The sequence below is a fragment of the Myotis myotis genome, unplaced genomic scaffold (genome assembly GCF_014108235.1).
Source record: "Myotis myotis isolate mMyoMyo1 unplaced genomic scaffold, mMyoMyo1.p scaffold_m19_p_6, whole genome shotgun sequence".
Taxonomy (NCBI): Eukaryota; Metazoa; Chordata; class Mammalia; order Chiroptera; family Vespertilionidae; genus Myotis; species Myotis myotis.
This window is the reverse complement of record NW_023416368.1, coordinates 47,921,031-47,935,184: the sequence shown is the minus strand read 5'-3', so window position 1 is coordinate 47,935,184 and position 14,154 is coordinate 47,921,031. Positions and strand designations below refer to the sequence as shown.

The 14,154-nt window shown below is 40.6% G+C and overlaps 1 pseudogene; it reads right to left on the bottom strand.

Moving 5' to 3' along the window:
- Window positions 1-12,769: 12,769 nt before the first annotated feature.
- On the bottom strand, window positions 12,770-13,749 carry LOC118658301 (annotated as a pseudogene).
- Between the last annotated feature and the right edge of the window lie 405 nt (window positions 13,750-14,154).

Genomic DNA, 14,154 nt, shown 5'->3' with positions numbered 1-14,154 from the left:
TGTCTGCAGGGCAATCAGTGGGGCAATTGTGCCCTGCTCATACCTGCCTTGGCCTGGCACTGTCTGCTCACCCGCTCCACCATCCCGCTGCGGTCCTGCTTTCATTGGGACCTATCGGGGCCAGCAGCACCTCCACTGCCGCCCACTGCCAGTGCCATGTTGCCAACACCCACCATGTTCCATGCTGCCCCCTGGTGTCCAGCACACGTCATTGCAAGTGGTCAAACTCCCAGTCAAGGGGATAATTTGCATATTAGGCTTTTATTATAAAGGATGAGATGATGGATGTTAACTTTTTGGTAATCAAGTAACATATGTAAGTCAAACCATTATATTGAATACATTAAACTTATAAAGTGCTATATGACAATTATATCCAATTGAACAGGGGAAAAGTCTCGAAAACAAAAATAATAAACAATGACATGAAATTGTACATTGTATAATGTCTCCATATACTGTACTGGTATACTTAAACATAAAATGCAATGGTTAACTTAGGCTTGCTACAATGATGGGATTGAGTTTTACCAATTTAATTTTTTAAATATCTTTTCAATAAAAACACATTTTAAACCAAGCAATTATGTAGTAAACTCTCCCTCAGTTATAAATTCATGGCATTTCAGGCATGTCTTATGCTACTTTGTTATATTTGATTACTTCTTTAATAAAAAATTTAATCACTAACTCTTTTGGAAAATATGTATTAAACACTACACATGGCAGGTATTTTTCTAGGCACTGTGGATACAATTATGAGGAAAACAAAAAAAAACAAGCAAATAAATAATAGCTAATATTTTAGTGGAGGAAATGACAAATATAAACACATATAGTATATTTTTAAAAGTGGTGCTGTGGGAAAAGGAAGGAAAGAGGGATGAAAAAGGTGACTTGGGAGAGCCCTTTTAGAGCAGTCAGGCCAGACCCAATGAGAAGGGGAGTGTCCACAGAGTTGTGAGAGAGACAACACAGGAAGCTGAAGAATGTTCTACGCATGAGCAGCAAGTCATTCAAAGAGCAGAAGCAGCGGTAGAAAAGCCGGTACACTGGGAACATCTAAGCCAGGAGAGTATACGAGAGGATGAAAGTATAGGAGATGAGAGTGAGATAAATTATTGGTATTCTAACATTTCTTCTGTATACTTCCAAATGGAATACATTTAGGGGAAGAGTATAGGAAAGACACAAATTACCCATTTACCCTCCCCTTGTCTTCCGTGTATCTTCAGCTCCTGTAAAATAGGAGCTGGATAAATACTTATTTAAGAGAGTGATCCAATTGTTTTAGTTTATAATTATTTGAGAAAATAGCAATATACCTCTAAGATGTATTACAGACCATAATTATGTTTCAGATATTCTTGAGTTTGTACATGCCGTGTTAATTAAAGTAAAAGTCATGCACAATTTTACTTTAACTCTGTACTTACGTGGTTCTTTTCCTTTGTCAGTAGCTTATTGTGCATAGTTATGTATTCAGATGTACACTCACTAATCCTAGACACAATGCAAATGAAAAATGTGTGGCATAATTCATAGTGACCTAGAAAATATTAACAGTTGTTCCAAATGTCATTGTAACAGATCGTATTAGATAAAGGATGCACACATCCTAAAAGAAGAGCCATTTACACAACAAAAATGTCACTCAGGACTTAGGAGACTAAAAAGCCAACTCCGTTAAGAACAAAGCAAGCCGTAGCGTTAGCACAAAGAAATCTGTGTGATGTATGCATGGCATGTTCTAGAGGCATTTTAAAACATTAAGCCGAAATCCATCACATCCACATCTCACTGTGCCTTACCATCTCCAGGAGAAAATAATGGATTATACCTTCAGTATTCTATTCTATTTCCTTGTAATGCCCAGCAATACAAAGTCCACATCAGGTGTTTAGAGGTATTCGTAGTGAGTCTCAGATTACAAAGCACTCAAGAAATTTAATTATATTTTATATTATAGCCAATGTTATTAGACCATACTTACATCTATATATATATTTTAAATTTAAAAGTATATTTACTCACTGTCTCCCCTAATGATTGATATGATTAAATTCAAATAACATGGGAGAGTATTTACACAGGTGAATAGGTAAATATGTCAAGAACTTTTAAACTTTACAGTGGCATCCCACCTAAAGTGTTACCGATATTTAGGAGGAGATTCTGAAAAGCAACAATACCCTAAGCAAAATGGGATATAAAACAATAGGTGTAAATTTTGACATTAAATCATAAAACATGGAGGAAGGAGTAAAAATGTAGAGCTTTAGAATACAAACATAAATTGCTATCTGAAAAAGACAGTTTAAATGTAAGTTGTTTTATGCAAATCTCATGGTAACCACAAAGCAAAAACCTATAGTAGGTACACATACAAGAATCTACTGGTAAGCATACCACTATAGACAATGATCAAATCACAGAGCCAGAGAAGAAGGGAACAGATGAAGAACAAAACAACCAGAAAACAAAGAACAAAATGGCCATAAGTACATACCTATCAATGATCTTAAAACTAAATGGACTTAATTCTCCAATCAAAAGAGACAGAAAAGAATGGTTGAATGGGGGTGAGGGGGAAAAGACCCATGTATATGCTACCTACAAGAGATTTATTTTAGATATAATGGCACACACAAATTGAAAGTGAAAGGATGGAAAAAGATATTCCATGTAAATGGAAACTAAAAGAAAGCTGGGTTAACAATACTGATATTGGACCAAAGATACTTTAAGATAAAAACTGTAATAAAAGAAAAAGAAGGTCATTATATAATGATAAAGAAGGTCAATCCAGCAAGAAGATATAACATTTATAAATGTTAATGTACCCAGTATAGGAGCACCTAAATATATAAAGCAAATTAACGACAAAATGGTAGACAGCAGTAGAATAATAGGGGACTTTAATACTCCACTTCATCAATAGAGAGATCATCCAGACAATCAATAGTAAACAATGACCTAAAATGCCACATTAGAGCAAAAGGACTTCATAGGCATATAAAGAATATTTCATCCAAAAGCAACATAATACATGTTCTTCTCAAATGGACATGGAACAGTCTCTAGGCTAGATCACTTATTAGGTCATGAAACAAGAGTTAATCTATTTTCAAATACTGAAAAAATATAAAATGTCTTTTTCAACCAGTGGTCAGTTATAAGAAGAAAACTGGAAAATTCACAAGTATGTGGAGATATGACAGCACTCTATGACTTAGAGAGTCAAAAGAGTAATTGATGTATCAAGCTCAGAAAGGCTTAAGAATCAGTACAAATTCAGGATTCCAGAGAGTAAGAGCCTGTTTCCTCAGGTACCACCACTGACATAAATCAGCCCAGGAGCAAAGCTCCTGGGTAACGGGTACATGTGGACTAAGAATCAAATGCCTACTGTCCTGGGAGAGTACGTGCAGAGGGAGACTGTAAGTATAGAGACTCTGAATTAGTAATTTATCATATTCTAATCTACTAATTTGCAGTAGAGCAGAACATGGCAAGTCAATTATGATTCTTCAAGAACTTTCCATTATTTTGTATTGGATAGATATGCAAAGGCATGCATGGAGAAGTTAATTTCAAAGTGAGGCAGGAAAGTGGAACATTTAGAAGTCAATAAAAAAAAAAAAGAAAGAAAATCAGTGCTTTGCATCCTTTTGAAGGCCAGAACTCATGTTTCTGGGATAGGCGAGATACAAAGGAATTGCCTTCTTTCTTGTTTAACTTTAGTCTATTATATTTCTCTGGCGTTAGCACACTTCCAACAGCTTTCCATCATTATGTCAGGGTAGTGCTTCATAATATTTTTCACATTTTCTGCCTCATACATCAAACTATAGAATTTTATCCATAAGGCAAAGCTGTCATTCTGTAAAATTTTTAGCAATGTTCTCATTTTTATCTGACATCTAGAAATACCTAAAGTAATAAAAAATCATTTTTACCTCATATTTGCTTTGGTTTTCATTCTGTCCCTGTCAGTCTATATACAGTACAGCAAGGGAAGATTTATATAACATCATTTGGGTGTTCTAGAATCAGACAAAGAATACTCACCTTAGCTGTTTTTTTTTCACACAGAATTTTATACAAAAACATAAGAACTATGCTGAAAATACTTTTTTCCCCTCTCTTAACACTTTACTTTTTGGCCATGAACACTATTAATTAGGTAAAAGCTTTGCAATATACATATATAATGATGTATGTATAAAATAGTCCAAAATTACAAAGAAAGGAAGACTTCATTTTTTCAAGAATGTCACTACTCTGGGCAATTTAATGAAAACATTTGAAAACTGCATTTTATGTTCCATAGTACTGTTTCATTATATTTTTTAATAAGCTATCGAGATACTAAAAAAATGATTTTACCAAACATCCAGGTTTCAATTAAATTCTGGGAATGCAAGCTAAGCACTGAAATAGCTCCTTATTTTCAAACAACTTATTTCCCAAAGTGGTTTAAGTAAAAATGTAGATCTAATCCTCAACATGTTGAACATCAGGTTCAACTACATATTTAAACTACATATGGACAATATATTTTACTGAGCACTTAATAGTTGCCAAATACTGTGCGAATGTATTAACTCCGTGGACTCTCAAATAAAACTAGGAATAACTTTCTTACTTAATATTGAGAAAACCGAGGCTTAGAAAGGTTGGCCAACTTGTCCAAGTTCATAAAGCTGGTAGAGCAGGCATCTGGCCCTCAGCATTCAATTGACTTTGGCCCCTCCTCCTCCCTCTGTGCTGTACTGCTTCTCATAAATCAGCTTCATTGTACAAAACCCAAACAATACCAGATGGGAAATATTCCAATTTAATCAAGTATTTCCTTTTTGCAGTCATGACTTCATAATGGACAAAAAGGGATGGTATAGATGATACAGTGCACCATTCCACTCCACAAGCTCAGTTTTGACATAAAGATAAATTCCAGGGCAAAACTACCAAAATAACTCATCAGTGCAGAACAACAAAATGGGCCACTTAGCATGGCTTTCGCCTCCCCTCCCCCAATCTGAGTGCCTTAGAGGAGTACTTGTGTGTCTGGGAAAAAGGGTGGAGGCAAGCAATCCGGAGCTTTGGGGAAGTGATGCCTGCTCTCTTCTTCTCATTAATATACATTACCATGTTAAAAATAGGACACTGAGGCCTGCTTATCTTTATTTATTGCAGTGCTTTCCAAAACGTATCTGAAACCATTAATGAGCAAGAATATAATTTGGGAAATGTTACTGAATACTGACTGAGAAATCTAAATTCTGTGATACATTTGTTGTCACTAGGGGATATTAGATCCTCTGAAAGCAGTTTTATACATAAAAACCAGATGGGGTGACAAGAATTGCTGGAGAGTGATTATTTCTAAATGCTAAGGGTAAAATTGGGCCAATTACAATTTGCAAAAGTACATGCATGCATTATCAATTTATGAAGAGTTTTATTGTTGTTTCCCAGCTTAATTTTTTGCATGTGAAAATAGAGGAAACGATAACCCCAACTAGTTTGTCGTTAATAACAAAAATGTTTCTTTTACTTGAAGCTTCTAGTGACCATACTTTTTGAAGTGCATGATGACATCAAGTTATTTTCCTTTGAGTAGGAGCAAGCAAATACACAGCTTGCCTGCATTCATAGCATAAAATAAAGGATTTTTTTTTATAGTTTCACATAGCCTGGCATTATAAAGATATAAAGCAAAAGGCAGTCACTTTTGATTTTTAATAAATAATATTGAATAGTTTTAATTTCTAAACCATTTTAATTACAGCTTAGTTTTTCAATAATGCTTACATTTTTTGCCTCAAAGTTAATAGTGAAATGTACAAGATATAAAAAAAATATTTTCTCTAAACTAAATAATATTTGAATTAAAATGTTTGCATTTCTAGACCCGATACTGCAATTTAGATAATTTGCCACTAGGTGGAAGTAGTGTCTCCATTGTCAGATTAAAAGTGTTCCCTCTAGTAGCTAATTAACAAAACACTACATTTTGTACTTATTCATAAAAATATAAATATGGTTAATACAGTGGCAATAAACATTCTCTTGAAGGTTGATACCTTTAGCTATGTTTTTGAAAATAAAATGATCCTTTACTAGTTTACTGAGATGATGGCAAGTAGATTTGCAAATTTTCATTACATACATAATTTCATTCATCAGAACTGGATGGTGAAGGAAGTGTTTCACTTTTGTTATTTTACTGAAGAAACTGAGCTTAGATAATTCCTGAAGTGATGGATTTAAGATATGAATCTGTCCAATAAAAACAACACACCTGCCCTCTTTTTTCCTGCTTTGTCAATTTTATCTTATTAACTAATACCAAATCCCAGGTGAGAGTTCAATTACAAATCTCCATTTTCAACTGTCAGAATCTTTGATCCTCATCTACCTGGAGCTGTCTGGTCACATGCTCACTTCCTAACATAATAACATCCACTCAGACATTATTGAAAGAATCTTTGTAGGGCCTAGAAAACTGGTTCTTTCTTTTCAGACTGTATTCAGTCTGTCTTTACCCTTAGTTACCACTTGCCTTTGTCCAATCATCTGTGAACATTTTATGTTTTCCTAGCCTAGTGTCCCGATTCCTGAACCTTAAGGAATAGTGACCTACCAAGGGGGAAAAATCACTGAGTTTGGGGTTCTGATTTTAGAAAATGTTCAGCTTGGTCTGAACGATAACTTTTCAGTTGTAACATTCTGTGATTCTATAGTTGTCAGTGGCTATATTATGGCACTTGTGGACTGGATGCAGTTTACTTTGACAATAATGCGAGTTCTATGATAATGATTATGGTCAAGATGTCCTAACCTGAATTTTTGCAATAGATACTCTTTAGATATTTATTTCATCACTGCCACTTTTCTCATCCCCCCAAGTCTCTAAATATGTTGAATTTAGTTTCAGTTTCAGTGGATCAGGCCAACATTAAATGAAAAGACATGGGCATTTCAAGTTGAAGGAGGTCGATTTTGGGCCTAGAGGCAGAACTTTGCCAGCTTGCATGGCAGCAATTAGAGGGAACAAAAGCAGTCTACCCACCCTACTTGTTGGCAGAACAAGAAACCTAGATAAAAATGTCCCTAGGCTAAAAAAATTTTTGAAAACATAAGCCCCTTCCAATAAAAAAAAAAAAATTAGGAGAAAAGCAGAGACTAAGTATACCTCTAAAAATAATATTCAAAATTGAAACATAGAAATAGTTATGAGCTCAGTATTACCAAAGAAGATAGGCCCTCTAAGAAGCAAGGGCTTAGACCAATAATGAGAGGCCAAAATTGGGATGAGGACAAAAATACGAAGAGGATAAACTGACAAAAATGCTGAGAAATTCAAAATACTAGTGGCCAAGACTCTATTTGAAACTTTTGGAAACAGGAGTTAGTGATTTGAAGCACACATATGAAAGACTAGCAAAGAATGCAGTGGGAGATAAGAAGGGATTCTAATGAAAGTGTAGGTCTGAGCATTGAAGCCAGAGGATGACAAGCAATTTAACACAGTTGCTGACAGAACGCAACCAACTCAAAAGCAATGGAAGCAGTAAAATTGATGACATAGAAAACAACACAAACTTATTAAGCCCCAAACTGAGTTTATGAACTAACAAGAATTATTATGTTTCTATATTAAAAGGGTTCTTGGACCCCATTCCAACATGAAGGTTGCGGGGAGGGTTCCTATCATACCAACAAAGAATTCTCGGACACCAGCAGGGTGTCCAATAATTCAACTGAATTCTGACACTATCTACCTGGAGATAACCTCAAATTCCACAGGTTAAGGGTTCAGTCCTACAATACTGCCCCCATCTCTCTCTCACACACACACACACACACACACTCTTCAGATGTCAGCTACCAACCCAAAATACCTGTACTTGCCTGGCTATAGATTGGTGGTTCCAGTGAGCTACTCCAACTCAGAATGCCAACTGGAAGTCCAGATTGTCACCTATACTTCTGAGAGATTGTCTATAAATCAGGTTTCCACACACCTCCTCCTTGGGGGTCTATTAATTTGCTAGAACGGCTCACAGTGCTCAGAGAAACGTGTTTCTTATGAGGTCTTTTACTGTAAAAGGATGTAACTCAGGACAGCAAGATGGAAGAGATACATAGGGCAAACAAGGTATGTGGAAAGAAGCCGGAGCTTCTGTGTCCTCTCTAGGTACATGATTCTCCCCACATCTGTGTGTTCACCAATCCAGAAACTGCCTGAATTTCATCCTATTGGATTTTTATGGAGGCTTCATTGCATAGGCATCATTAATCAATCATTGGCCACTGGTAATTGATTCAACTTCTAGCCCTTTACCCCTCTCTACATGGAGGTCAGGGAGTGGGACCTAAAGTTCCAACCCTCCAATCACAAGGTTGGTTCTCCTGGCAACTAGACCCCATTCTCAGATGCTTTCAAAAGTCACACATTAACATAAGAGGAGGCTTCCCCTGCTCCCCCCAGCCCCCCACACACACTTTTAACTCTTAGGAAATTCAGAGAGTTCTGGAAGCTGCAAGCCAGGAATTCTGAATGAAGACCAAATAGACATAAGAAATATATTTTGGTCATTTGAATGATCAAATATATTTTTCTTATAAAATCACTGTATCGCAGTTCACCCCCTGGTTTTCAAACAGAGCAAAATAATCATAGAAGTCAAAGGGAACTGTGACGTTACCAGAATTTCAGTTATTAACTATCTGTGTCAACATCATATAATATGAAAGGGAGACCAGGATGAGGCCAATCAGATTTGCCAGCTTCCATTTGATCTTGTTAGGTATCAAAGCAGGAATGGTCTCAGCAAAAATACGGCTTCAATCTATCAGCATCTGTAATACCTAATCTAAGAGACAATATCGTCTCTTCCCCTAAACCTGTTTCAAGGTGCTACTGTAATATTGTATTACCCTTAGCATGTAACCCACTTATCATCCCTTTATCCTTAGCTATTATTTTTTTTTCTTTCCAATTATCTTTTATTGTTTCTTGCTTAGCCAAAATCAGTTTAGAGACCCTGTAGTTTCAGCCCTGATCCTGTGACCAATGCATCAGGTTAGAAAAACAAAGTAGGAGACATGAAAAAAATAGATTTCCAACACCCTTCCCCACCCCTCTTCCCAGATCCTCCAGAGAAACAGATTAACCTGGTGGGAACACTCCTTTAGCCACTCATGTCCATGTAGAGTGTGTGCACACACTGGGGAAGGCATGTAAGCCAGCCCTTCAGGCTTTGTCTCCCCCCGTTTTAGACAAACAATGTTACATGGCCTCTTTGAATTCTCTGTGTAGTACTGAGAAGGGTCTCTTTCTGTCCCTGTTGGACACTATTGGCTCTAAAGTGTGAGTTTTGGTCGGAAGAAATGACGCTCAGCCATCCAGCGTGGTACAATACCTTGTGTTCACGTTCTTTCAGCATATGAGCATTTCATCTACCATTTGGTAAGCAAAGAACAGCCCAGAGCCACTGTCCATTCCTGTTAAGATCTGTTTGGGCCTCAGGGCTACCAAAGTCAGCCTGACTTGCTAGGGAAGCTCAGAGCTCTCCCCCAGGGAATCTTCCTCAGCCATTTGCAGTCTCAGTCCCTTTTGCTGGCAGACACAGCAGTTTTCTTGGCATTTGTGCCTCAGAGGGTACAAGGAGACTATCTGCACGCAGTCCATCTCTTCATTGCTGCAGTGGCCCCATGTCCATTCATGGGTGGACCCAGTGGCCATCTCAGCCAAACACATGGACTATTTGCTTGTTGATTCCCATCTCCTTCCAAACCTGGAAAGGAGCTCTTTCGATGGGCACTGGCATGTCCTGCTTCAGGCACCCTCAGAACTCCTTAGGGCTGTGCCCCAATGGGCATCCCTTTAGCAGGTTTCCATTGTTCTGACTGACCATGTGCTAGGCCACTGGCCAATGCCAGGAGTCATAGCAACCCACACACTGGACCTTACTGCTGTTCAGTCCTGGTGTCACAGATGAGAAAACAGTGTGCAATTCATCCCAGTGGAGCTGATCTGTTTTCACTTCTTCAGCCAGAGTCTTTCCATCTGCTGGTCTTACTACAGCAACTTTCCAAACAGGATGCTGTCACTTCACCTTGGAATGCCAACCACAGACCAAACAGCTCTTTGTGGTCTGTCCAGAGCAGCCCCCAGGACATTAGAATTCGGCATCTCCTCTGCTGCTGCAGAGTCAGTCCCAGGGGAGGAAGCGCCCTGGCTCTCCTGTAGTTCCTCCTTGCCCTTCCCTGGCAGCACGGGCTCACACAAACCGTGTCCATTTTATTATGGGATCCTTCAGGGCACCACCCAGAAGTATAAGCTGCAATTATAATAGTGCCAGATGGCAAGGTAGTCAGTGCCCCTCAAATGGGAATTCTCATGTCCGGAGTTGGAATTGTTGTCCCTGGGAGGCACTCAGAGGCTCTTGGTGTGAGGCACAGGGTCTGCCCCATAAAGAACTATTGCAGAGAGAATGGTCCCTACCAGCACCCCGGCTTCTGCACCACATGCGTTGGCTCAGGCCATCGCACTGCTCCCCATTTAGCACGTCCAATTAATGTGGCTTGAAGGGCGGATTTACATGCCTTCTGTTTTACAACACTGGGAAGGGCAAAGGTTCCCATCCACATACATTTCCATCCCCATAATACATCAGTAAGACCGACAGAGTCAGTTCACATAATGTCTGTTTCACATACCAATTCCCCTCCAAACTTTATCCACGATTCCATAAATGAATATGACCCTTACTGTGGCCTCCATTAGGACTTCTACAGGTTTTGGTTTCAATGTTAGGTAGAGGAAGTGTCCCCTTTCATATACATTATCTATTCCTATACTATTCCAGTTACATTCTGTGGAAGTCAACCCTAAAGACATATCCCTCCCACCCCACCCCCAATTATTTATACTCATAATTCATTTCCCTGAAGGTTTCTCAGAAAGCTGGTGATACCATTCTACAAAATGAATCAACTCCTTTATACTCTACCTCTGGTTTTAATAGTTTCTTGGTTTTGCCCTTCCCCACATTGACTACCTTCTTGGTGACCAGAGGTCTTAGAGGTACTTCCTGTTGCCCTGCATCACTTCCTCCTTTGGGCAGCTTTAAGGCTAATGGCCGAGGCTCAGACAGACCCAAATGTGAGCTTGGTTCAGCATCAAAGAAAGAACCAGCACTTTTTTTTAATAATCATTTTTATAATTTAGTAACACTAACCAAGAAAATGGAATATTTACATATATCCTATTGCTTTGCTTTCCCCTGTGCTGCAGTGTCGGCCATGTGCCCTGGCTACCTGTGCTTCTTACAGATTGGGTACAGATGGGATGCTCACAACTCCAATTGAAATCCAGATCCTCATCTGTGCTTCTGACAGATTGGCTAAGAACCAGAGCTTCCCACAACCCCTCCTTGGGTTCCATTAAATGGCTACAATGGTTCAGGTATCTGGGAAATAGGTCTTTCCAGATCCCCAATTAATTGTTAAATAATGTTGTCACGAGCAGCCAGAAGGGTGAGATTCGCAGGGCATCAGGTATGTGGGAAAGGGCAACGTTGTGTCCATTACCATTTATCTCTAACCCCCTTTTCCACTTTGGGAAGTGACATCAGGTTCAGCCTCTGTGCTAGTCCAGAATGCTGACAGCAATACTGGTCCAGCAAGTGCCTCCCCCTCAGTCCATTCCTGATCTGACTTGGAAAGATTACACAGGGCAGAAGAGTGAGCTCTTTTGACCACCAGAAAATAGAGCTGAGTTCTCTGTGAATCCTAATTGTGTAAGATGACTTGAAGGCAAAAGCTGTCCATTTCAGCCCTTAGGAACTGTGACAGAAATGTTCATAACACAGTGAGAGTTTCTTGCTTAGCCATCATCCCTGTTTAGAGCCCTTGTAGTTTCAGCCCTGATCCTGTGACCAATGCATCAGGTAGGAAAACAAAAATTAGAAGACATGAAAAAAATAGATTTCCAACACCCTTCCCCACCCCTCTTCCCAGATCCTCCAGAGAAACAGATTAACCTGGTGGGAACACTCCTTTAGCCACTCATGTCCATGTAGAGTGTGTGCACACACTGGGGAAGGCATGCAAGCCAGCCCTTCAGGCTTTGTCTCCCCCCGTTTTAGACAAACAATGTTACATGGCCTCTTTCAATTCTCTGTGCAGTACTGAGAAGCATCTCCTTCTGTCACTCTTGGACACTATTGGCTTTAAAGTGTGATTTCTGGTCTGAAGAAATGACGCTCAGCCATCCAGCGTGGTACAATACCTTGTGTTCACGTTCTTTCAGCATATCAGCATTTCATCTACCATCTGGTAAGCAAAGCACAGCCCAGAGCCACTGTCCATTCCTGTTAAGATCTGTTTAGAGGGCCTCACGGCTACCAAAGTCAGTCTGACTTGCCAGGGAAGCTCAGAGCTCTCCCCCGGGGAATCTTCCTCAGAGTCATTTGCAGCCTCTGTCCCTTTTACTCGCAGACACAACAGTTTTCTTGGCATTTGTGCCGCAGAGGGTACAAGCAGACTACACGCAGTCCATCTCTGCATTGCTGCAGTGGCCTCATGTCTATTCATGGGTGGACCCTGTGGCCATCTCAGCCAAACACATGGGCTATTTGCTTGTTGATTCCCATGTCCTCCCAAACCTGGAAAGGAGCTTTTTTTTTTTTTTTTTTTTTTTAAGAGAAGTAAGCTTTATTTCCTTGTTTCTCAAATAGAGTTGGCTGAACTGGTTGCTTTTTGGTAATTAATCAAAGAGAGCAAATCCCATATCCTCGTCCAATTCCTCTGACTCTTCCTTTGCTTCAACCTTGGCTGGGGCTGCAGCAGCAGCAGGAGCAGCAGTGGTGGCAGCGGCCACAGGGGCAGCAGCCACAAAAGCAGATGGATCAGCCAGGAAGGCCCTGACCTTTTCCGCAAGTGGGAAGGTGTAATCAGTCTCCACAGACAAAGCCAGATCTCGCTTATACCCATTGATAATAGAATGGGGTACTGATGCAACTGTTGGGTCACCAATGTGAAGGCGTACGCTGGCAACACTGCGGACACCCTCCAGGCAGCGGGAATGCAGTTTCCTCTGTGATGTCAAGCACTTCCGGGTTGTAGGTGCTGCCACTGTCAAACACCTGCTGGATGGTCAGCCCAGAGGAGAAGGGGGAGATGTTCAGCTTGTTCAGCAGTGTGGCTTCGCTGGCTCCCACTTTGTCTCCAGTCTTAATCAGCTGTTCATCCCTCAGGATTTCAATGGTGCCCCTGGAGATTTTAGTGGTGATGCCTAGAGCCTGGAAGGAGGAGGTCTTCTCTGGCCCCAGACCAGTGTTCTGGGCTGGCACAGTGACTTCACACGGGGCAATGGCACCAGCACGGGCAGCAGCTGGCACCTTATTGGCCAGCAGCATGTCCCTGATCTCAGTGAGGTCCTCCTTGGTGAACACAAAGCCCACATTCCCCCGGATGTGAGGCAGCAGTTTCTCCAGAGCTGGGCTGTTTTCCAGGTGTCCTCGGATGGCCTGGCGCCTCATGGTGTTCTTGCCCATCAGCACCCCAGCCTCCCGCGGAGGGACATGCGGATCTGCTGCATCTGCCTGGAGCCCACACTGTCTGCTCCACAATGAAGCATTTTGGATAATCATCCAGGAGTTGGATGATCTTAAGGAAGTGGTTGGACTAACAGGACGCCCTGTCCTCACTGGGCATCACGGCGGTGCGTCAGGGATTGCCATGCAGGGTTTAAAGACGATGTCACTCCCATGAGGACACCTGGCGAGAGGACTGGAAAGGAGCTCTTTCGATGGGCACTGGCATGTCCTGCTTCAGGCACCCTCAGAATTCCTTAGGGCTGTGCCCCAATGGGCATCCCTTTAGCAGGTTTCCATTTTTCTGTCTGACCATGTGCTAGGCCACTGGCCACTGCCTGGAGTCACAGCAACCCACACACAGGACCTTACTGCTGTTCAGTCCTGGTGTCACAGATGAGAAAACAGTGTGCAATCCATCCCAGTGGAGCTGATCTGTTTTCACTTCTTCAGCCAGAGTCTTTCCATCTGCTGGTCTTACTACTGCAGTTTTCCAAACAGGATGCTGTCACTTCACCTTGGAATGCCAACCACAGACCAA